This window comes from Acomys russatus, chromosome 25 (genome assembly GCF_903995435.1).
Source record: "Acomys russatus chromosome 25, mAcoRus1.1, whole genome shotgun sequence".
Taxonomy (NCBI): Eukaryota; Metazoa; Chordata; class Mammalia; order Rodentia; family Muridae; genus Acomys; species Acomys russatus.
In genome coordinates this window covers 4,335,589-4,345,000 of record NC_067161.1, presented here as the reverse complement: position 1 = coordinate 4,345,000, position 9,412 = coordinate 4,335,589, and the positions used below count along the sequence as shown (strand labels likewise).

General features: G+C 50.1%; 1 protein-coding gene across 1 annotated transcript in view; it reads right to left on the bottom strand.

The window, feature by feature from the left end:
• Positions 1-7,833, bottom strand: part of Emp2 (epithelial membrane protein 2) — a 33,663-nt gene extending 25,830 nt beyond the window's left edge. The window contains exon 1 of the mRNA XM_051168477.1: positions 7,678-7,833. The gene's annotated coding sequence lies outside the window, so the exon portion shown is untranslated. The remainder of the gene's footprint in view (positions 1-7,677) is intronic.
• Between the last annotated feature and the right edge of the window lie 1,579 nt (positions 7,834-9,412).

The following is a 9,412-nucleotide window of genomic DNA, read 5'->3' as shown; positions in this document are numbered from 1 at the left end:
GGGGCCATTTTCTCCCGCCCTAAATAATGTCAAGCTAACGCATAGTGTGAGACTCAGGTCTTCTTCACCCATCTGCTGGAGTTCTCTGCCAAGCCCTGGTACCCAGTCCTGATGCTGTCACCGGCTTGGATGACTGCCATGAGCATACTAATTGGCCTTTCTTCTCCAAACCTCTGTTAGCATCATCCACAGCACCCAGAGCAGAGCTTATTTTATTTATTGGGCATCCGCCATGTGCCATCCCACAGAGATGCCCACAGGGCTGGGTGACAGCTCTAACCATCTTGTTCCTGGATGAGCGTGATTGTCCGTGGTCCAGCCGATGCCTCAGAGCCATGAGCACCCTGTGAAGTGCCCACCTTCACACCCATGAAGCTCCACTGCTCCCCAAGTGCAGGAAAGAGCAACTAGTTGTCACTAAGAATTCAGACACAGAAGTAACTCATGCAGCCATCCCATGTTTAAGATGAAATAGGAAGGCCCTCACTCCTCCAGGCTGCACCACTGCCCTGGCCTCCTCTTTTCTCAGAGGCTAATCTACCCAGTGCCTCATTCTGGGCAATGTTCCTTAAAGAATCATAATTCTTATTAGGACACAGAGCATGCATATATATATATATATATATATATATATATATATATATATATATATATATATATATATATTACATGTTTTGATATATAGCCTTTTTTTATTGTTCTTCATGTGTGTGTGGTCAGTGTGGGCACATGCATGGCACAGCATATATGGGAGGTCAGAGGTCAACCCCCAGGGTTGGTTCTCTCCTTCCACCATGGATTTTGGGGATCCAATTCAAGTTGTCAGACTTCCACAGCAAGTGTTTTATACCCTGTCAGCCATTTTACTGTCCCTCACATATACTTTTTTTTTTTAATTTTTTATTATTATGTATACAGTTCTCTTCCTGCATGCACACCTGCAGGTCAGAAGAGGGCATCAGATTACATTATACATGGCTGGGAGCTACCATGTGGTTGCTGGGAATTGAACTCAGAACCCCTGGAAGAGCAGTCAGTGCCCTTAACTGCTGAGCCATCTCTCCAGCCCCCACATATACTTTTGATAACTGGTGTGTATATATGCATGTATGTGGTCATGTGTGTGCAGGTGCAAGTGGCTCACATACATGTAAAGGTCAGGGGACCTCAGTGTACTCTACTTCTTTTTTTCCTTCCCTCCTTCCCTCCCTCCCTCCCTCCCTCCCTCCCTTTCCTTTGAGACAGTCTCTCACTAGGCTGGCTGACCTGCAAGCCCAGGGATCCACTGTCTCTGCTTGCCAGCACTAGGATTGTAAGCATACCCAGTTTTCATTGTGAGTCTTGGGGCCAAACTCAAGTCTGTCTTTGTTTTTGTTTTCTGACTCAGCTCTCTCCACACCCTAACAGTTTGTTTTTGTTTTTGTTTTTAATTCAATAATGCACCAGGCTGTGGTGGCGCACACCTTTAATCTGAGCACTGGAGGGGGAGAGGGCACAGAGGTAGGCGGATCTCTGTGAATTCAAAGCCAGCCTGGTCTACAGAGTGAGTTTCAGGACAGCCAAGTCTACACAGAGAAACCATGTCTCAAAAAACTCAAAAAGAAAACAAAACAAAAAAACCTCAAAAGAAAAGAAAGAAAGACACTACCCCCCATCAATAACACAGCCCTGTAGTAGAGGACCTTTCTCTATGAGCCTTCCTGATAGCTGAACTTTGTTCTTCTTTTTGGGGGGCAGGGTTTTGAGACAGGGTCTCTCTGTGTAGTCTTGGCTGTCCTGGACTCACTTTGTAGACCAGGCTGGCCTCGAACTCACAGCCATCTGCCTGCCTCTGCTTCTGCCTCTGCCTCTGCCTCTGCCTCTGCCTCTGCCTCTGCCTCTGCCTCTGCCTCCCGAGTGCTGGGATTAAAGGCGTGCGCCACCACCATGCCGGCACATGCTATAAAATATTCTACAAAATGACTGAAGGCTGTTGTGCTTACCATCCCCAGACGCATGGATACTAGAAAAATACTAAAGGGCTTTCCAAGCCCACGTCCAGTCCGATAGGCTTAAGGAAACCCTAGCAGACCGCAGTCCTGCTTATCTGGAACGGAAGCCATCAGTCGCGAAGCAGGTACACCTCTACTCAGCACCAGCTAGCTGATACCCACCTTAGACGGCAGGGGGTGTCCCTCCGGATTGCTCCTGGAACACAGCTGCTTAATAATACTCCCCAAGACTGACGTGGGCAAGCCCACCTTCCGCAGCCTCACATGGCGTCTAGCGAATCACAAGCATCTCCTGCTACTTCCTCAGACATCTACAGGTCACCTCTGACCCTCAGAGTGGCCAGTGAAGGTCATGGAACCATCATTGAAGATGAGGCCGCTCCGTCGGGCACTAGGTGGATGGTCCCTGTCTGAAGCTGAGCGTGGGGCTTTGCTGAAAAGGAGTGAGTACGCAGGGTTGTTCACTAGTGCTTGTGGATTAGTTTCTTCATCAAAAGCCCAGCACGGTGGCACGCCTATAATCCCAGCACTCAGGAGGCAGAGGGAGGAGGATCGCTGTGAGTTCGAGGCCAGCCTGGTCCATAAAGAGAGTCCAGAACAGCCAAGACTACACAGAGATACCCTGTCTCACTCCTCCCCCCAAAGTGTCTCAAAAATATAAATATGCAAAATAAAAACTTTAAATGTGAAATGGGGCCCTGTGAGATGGCTCCTAAACGATAAAAACACTGTGGCAAAAGCCTAACTTACCTGAATGTGACCTCCAGAACACATGGTAGCACGTGAGAACCGAGTCCCAAAAGTTTTTCTGCCATAGGCACATGATAACATGTATGCACCTTCGTGCGCACACACACACATACACACATCATCATCATAATAATAATAATAATAATAATAATAATAATAATAATAATAATAATAAATTGTTTAAAGTGTGAAATGAATGAAATTCCCAGAAAATTAATAAAAATGTTATATTAAATATATGAAATGTGTCCCTTCCAGTCTCTGTTAGTAAAACACCTTCCAAAAAGGCAGTTGTCCCACTACTAAGATTTTTGCCAATCTTGGAGATCACTTACTTTTTAAAAAATCCCCTTTCATTTGACCCCACACAGCAGGACCTGTGGTCCTATAGGTTCATGTGCTGTTTACATTTTTTTTCAGATGCCAACAAAGAAAAATATAGAATTAGTCTTTCTTCTTTTTATGTCAGGCCATAAACCTTTTATTTTAGAACCATCTGGGGCACCAGCAGAACTGCATAACACTTGGAGGAAAATTCATTAATTCAAATCAGTGAGATCACTTCTCATCATATTTTCTCAGCAAAATGTTTAAAACTACTTTCATTTAAAAAAAAAAAAAAAAGGGCCAGTTATCCACAACACCCATGGTCCGTGGGTCCAGTTAGTGTCTGTGGTCTCTTCCCTGCAAATCAGGCAGCATGCGTCTTCGTCACTGCCATCTTGGCCCATGGATAAAAAACAAAAACAAAAACAAAAAACTGTGGTACATTTATACTATGGAATACTACTCAGCTATTAAAAACAAGGAGTTCCTGAAATTTGTGGACAAATGGATTGAACTAGAAACGATTATAATGAGTGAGGTAACCCAGAAGCAGAAAGACTCAAATGGTATATACTCACTTATAACTAGACACTAGCCCAAGGGACATGTCCCATGAAAGTCTTTACCTACCAGGAAAGTGAGATAGGTGTAAGGACACCCTTTTGGGACTCTAGGTGAGAGAAGTATGGGAGAAGGGGGAAATAGAAGGATCCAGAGGGTCCTAGAAACCTACAAGTAGAACATTATGACGGGCAGATCTGGGCCCAGGGGTTCTGCACAAACTATGGCACCAGCCAAGGACAATACATGCAGTAAACATTGAACCCCTACCCAGATCTAGCCAAGGGACAGGACATTCTCTACAGATGAGTGAAGAGTGGGGACTGACTTTCACATGAACTCTGGTGCCCCATATTTGACCATGTCCCCTGGATGGGGAGGCCCGGTGGCACTCAGAGGAAGGGTAGCAGGCTACCAAGAAGAGACTATGAGCATATACAGGGGGAGGAGGTCCCCCTCAGTCACATAGGGGAATAGGGTGAAAGTGGGAGAGAGGGAGAAATGGGAGGATAGAAGGGATGGGATAACAATTGAGATATAATATGAATGAATTAATAAATAAATAAAGTTTAAAAAAAAAGACAAGGTCACAAGATAAGTTGGTGACATCGATTCAGAAGGAAAACTGGAGGCCATCACGATGGCTCAACAGGTAAAGGTGCTTGCCACCAAGCCCAGGGACATGAGTCTTATTTCCAGGACCCATAGGGTGGAAGGAGAGAACCAACTTCTGCAAGTTGTCCTCTGACCTCCACACATGTTTACATGCCAGCATATACATACACACTAAATAAATGTGATAACATTTTTTAATAGGAAGGGAACTCTTACACAAGGCACTCTGATCCTAGGCTAGCAGCACTGTGTAGTGAGGGCTAAGCTGTCCTGCGTCATAATGTCTATTTTGCATCCCAGATCTCTGTGGATGCTATTAATACCCTGGCAACCCCTCACTCAGCACCCTAAGCCCAAGGAAACTTCTAGACACTGGTACAGTCAGACCTGACAAGAGTGGGGCAGTCCTCTCTTCCCTCTAGAGCCCTCAGTCCCCAGAGAACAGAAGCCTGCTGCCCAGGGAAGGCGGGGGGGGGGGGGGGGGGCGCTGGGGGGCACTCAGTTCTACATCTGACAGGAAAGCAAAGACAGTATCCCAGCTAAGAAGAGGAACAGCCCATCTACTTGGTTTCGTTCCAGCCTCCCTCCACCCTACATCCTGCCCCAAGACGAGCCAGTTTCTCTAGAGCCCGGCAGCTGGGACTGCGCGTCCCCAGATGCTCTAGAGAAAGTGACCCACTCCTTGAGTGTCTTTTCCAACATTCCTCCACTGGAACCCTAGATAAATGACATAGGCCACCAAAGTCCCTCAGCCCATGAGGCTGGGATCCCAATGACCACGTCCTGGTCACTGAACTCAGCTGGGCTCTATGTCCATATAGAAGGGCATGTTGGCCACCAACCTGCTGTGCAGCCTGGGACGACTCATACCACCGCTCTGGTGTCATGCCTTGATGTCAAAAACGGAGCTTTCTAAGTTCTTTAGAGCCTAGGATTCTCCAGTGTTTTTGCCCATGCCACTGAATGCAGGGAGTGCCCGCCCTTTGCAGGCGGCTGTCCCCAGGTTGGCTGGCCTGGAGGAGTCCAAGTGACGCTAGAATCCAGACATCCTACGTTGTCATCACCATCTGTCAGGGCCACCAGCCTCACTTGGGGTGTCTGGTTACCAGTGAGCACCCTGGCTGGGTGGCAGCCCTGCCTCTGATATTTTTAGAGTCCCCCTGAGCCTGGCCCTAACCAGAGGCAGATGCGTTCAATTCCCGATTCTGCCAAAGGCCTGCATTCCACCTAAATAATGTGCTTAGAGCAATACCTGCAGGGAGCAGAACATCGCCAGCCAGTGATGGGGTGAGGCAGGGGTACCTCCTCTTTCCACCCTCTCCCGGGGACCCCATCCCTTCCCAGGCTCAGACTCCAGTTCTTTCTAGCTCCTAGGAGTGCACACTCCTGCTCAGGCCTCTCTCTCTGACAACTTTCATTCACTCTTCTAAGAGAGTCCTGCCCCCCTACCCTCCACCCTCCCGCCCCCAGTCTCAGAATAGGAACCCAAGCTCACCACTGGGTCTCGATGCCCAGTGCCACTTGAGCTATCCACAGCTTAAGCACCTGCTCCTCCTTAGTTTTTAAGACCTGTGTCAGAGGCCCCCACCTCACGACAAACATGGGTATCAGCCTCTCATTGCAACATGTGCATATAGCTGCACCCCCGCGCCACACACACACACACACACACACACACACACAAAATAGATATGCTCTGTATTTACAATTAAATTCTCCCTTGGGGCCATGTGAGCTTGAGAGGGGCCCTCCTCTGTAGGTGGGGTGGCTCCTGCCCAGCCCTGCCCTCCCCTGCTCCTCCCTACTGGCTCCCTCCCCAGCTTCCCACACCAACACCCTTGCCCAGAGTGCAGGCCAATCTCAGCTTCTGCATTTGAGGGACTACAGAGAAGGCTCCAGGCTGTGCGACCTGCTCTCTCTGCCTCTCATCTGACTCCTCTGTTCCTGTGGGGGTGGAGGTGGTAAAAGAGCCAAAAGCCCTCGGAGGAAAAACAGGTTCTGCTCCTTCTGGCCACCCCTGGTGCCTCCCTAGCTGTGGGCTGGGCATCTATCTGCCCACGTACCTTGTAGGGGACCCACACTTCTTAAAAAGGTCTCTCCCCTGTGTCCTGAGGTTTCTCTGGGTGGGAATGAGGGGGCGCACAGGGGAGACAGGGAGAGGATGTACCCCATGGCCTGGAGTCACCAACTCTGCTAGGTCTCTGTGCCAGGTTTCTCCACCTTCAACAGGAGGCTGCTGGGGCCAGCCCAGCATAAGGCTCTCTGGGGGGCAGGGGAGGAGAGGGCACTGGGAGCCCACACAGCGCCCCCCCCCCCCCCCGCACACCCCCACGGGCTTTCCACATCCTCTCCACATCCTTGTAACCTGCATGGATCCATCCATCCTATGGAACCTCCACCTTTATCTGAAAGTGACATTCCAGGGAGAGGTGGGCAGCCTCCATGCCTGGTTTTTAGGATTTCTTTCTGATTGAGAAAGACCAAGCAGGGGGTGGCTAGAGGTGTCTCTTGTCCCTCTCACTGTGGTAAAATACAGATAGCATTTATGATTTGAATGTGTGATTGTACAAGCACATGGCCTGCAATGAACCAGCCAGGTTGAGTAACCCTCACAACTACCTACTCAAAACTTTCCATCATCCTCAACCAAAACTGTGCCTGCCGAATATTCCAAAATCCCACCGCTCTCCATCCCGTGGTCTGTCTTTGAACTTAACAGATTCTAGGTGTCTCACAATCGTGGGGTCCTCCTGAACTGAGGTTAGAAGCTTCAACCCTTCTCTAAGCCTGGCACGCACACACAGCTATACCTCCATTTTGCGTGGAATCATGGGTGCCACCTCTCCCTCCCTTGAAAGCCCTCAGATCTGCCACAGTAGGCAAGAGAAGGCAGGGACGGGGTCCTCCTTAGAGTTTCCCCTCCAAGCTTGGACACCTTTAAGAATCCAAGGAAGCTGCCCCTTCCCGCTGCTGGGCGCCACGGAGCCCAGGCCGGGAGGAGCGCACGGCCCGCGGGGAGCGGCGGACTAGTTCTGTTCACAACAGGTCCGGCCTGATTGGCACTGCTTGGCAATCAGAGGCTTAGTACCACAGGCGACAAATGTGCTACTCCGGACTTCCAGAGCTTTGGGCCAGAGGTGGCGGAGAGGGGATCCGCCCAGACCTTTCCTCAAACTTTTCCCGCCCGCTTGGGGCGCAAAAGGCGACAAATGCCACCCAGGGGTGGCGTGGTGGCCTTGAGGGTCCCAAGGGGGAAATCTGCACCCCAGAGGTCTAGAGAAGAGCAGCGGGACGGCCTCATGGACCGCACCCCAACTCCTCCCAGTCAACCACGGATCCCTGGGCCTGTCCCGTTGCCTAAAGAGGACAGACCTCTCCCCTGTCATCCCGGAATCCCGACATCACCGCAGTCCCTGGCGCGCCCCCAACTTACCGGGCGCGGGCGTCTGGACGCAGTGGCGGGCTGCGCGCGGGGTGAGGCGCCGGCTGTTTTGAAGCTCCGGGCTGGGACTGCGCGGCCTCCTCCGCCCTCCCGGGCGCCGAGCCTCCTCCCCGCCGCCCTCTCCCGAGCCCGCCTCCCGGTCCGTGATGTCAGGAGCCGCCGACTCAGGGGGCGGGACCGCGGGGAGGCTGCCTGGGGACCCCCAGGCCCTGCTAGCCGGCCCAGCGGCACTCCTCAAAGTTCAAGGGGTCTGGAAGTCTTCCGCTGGAGACATCGGTTCCCTCCTCATCTCTGTCACCCCTCTTCTCTTGACTACAGGGTCAGGACCTGTGTGTGACTCCCCCTTATTTTCCTAGCACTCATCTCTGTCCATCACTAATTTACCAGATTTTTAATTTCTCCTGCCTTGGTTTCCTATGATGGAAACAGAAAGCAAACTAAGGCCTAAAAGCCGACTGACAGAGTGCCTGCTCCAGCAGAGGCTGGGTAGATGTGAGCCAAGCTATTACTGCAAAATTAGAGTTCCTCCCTTAGGTAAGACCACCGTCAGGACCAGTCTTAAGATTCCTCCATGCCTGGCCAGCCTATAATCTTAACTACTGAGAAGTTAAGGATCCAAATTGAAGGCCCACCTAGGCCACAGAATGAGTTCAAAGCCAGCCCTTGTAGTAAGACTGACTCAAAATGTAAAAAGAAGGCCAGGGCTGAGACGCCATGGTCTCAGGAGTGCCTGGCCTGCACAGGGACATGGTGTCAGGCTCCCTTCTATTTCTTCCTTTTCTTCTCTGCTACCTCCCCAAACTAATGCTCACACACCCCCTCAAACAGATCACTCCCAAGGTCCTTTGAACTCCCACCATGGGAATTTATTGTTCCTGAAATGAGCAAAAGACCCATAACTACCTTCTTACCACCCCAGCCTCTCCATCTGAAACCAGGCAGACAGTCCAGGAGGCTCTAGAAGGAAGCCAAGGGCCGGAGCCCCAGCCTGTATTTTGAAGGATATGTTTTATAGTTGAAGACATTCAGACGCAGGGCCCAGCATTTTACAGCATAGTTTAGACTTCTAATTCACAGGGTTGTGTTACTTGCACAAACTAAAAATAAAAGGCCAGGAGCCTTGTTCCTGTACCAACAAACAGGAACTCACGCACAGGACGGCGGCCTCAACTGGGCATTGTATTCTCTCTTTCTTTTTCTCTTTTTTAAAGCATTTTTAAAAGCCGTGTATGTGTGTGTGTGTGTATGTGTGTATATGTGTGTATACGTGTGTATATGAGTGTGTGTATGTATGTGTGTGTATGTATGTGTGTGTACATGTGTGTGTGTGTGTGTGTGTGTGTGTGAGTGTGCGTGTATACAACTTTGCAGAGTTGGTTTTCTCCTTCCTCCTTTACGCTGCTTCTGGAGATCACCAGACTTGCACAGCAAGTGCCTTTACCTGCTGAGCCATCTTGTTGGTTCAGTTATTTCTCTCGGTTCTCAGTATTTTTATTACATTTGTTTATTGATTCATTCATTCACTTATGTGTGTGGAGAGCACCCATGAAAATCAGAGAGAACCTTTTACCATACGGATCCTGGGGATAGAGCTGGGTCCTCACATTTAGCGGCAAGTGACAGACCTTATCCTCTGTCCCTGTTGCTGTGATCAACACCAGGACCAAAAACAACTTACATAGGATTGATTTCACCTTACACTTCAGGACCAGTTCATCACTGAGGG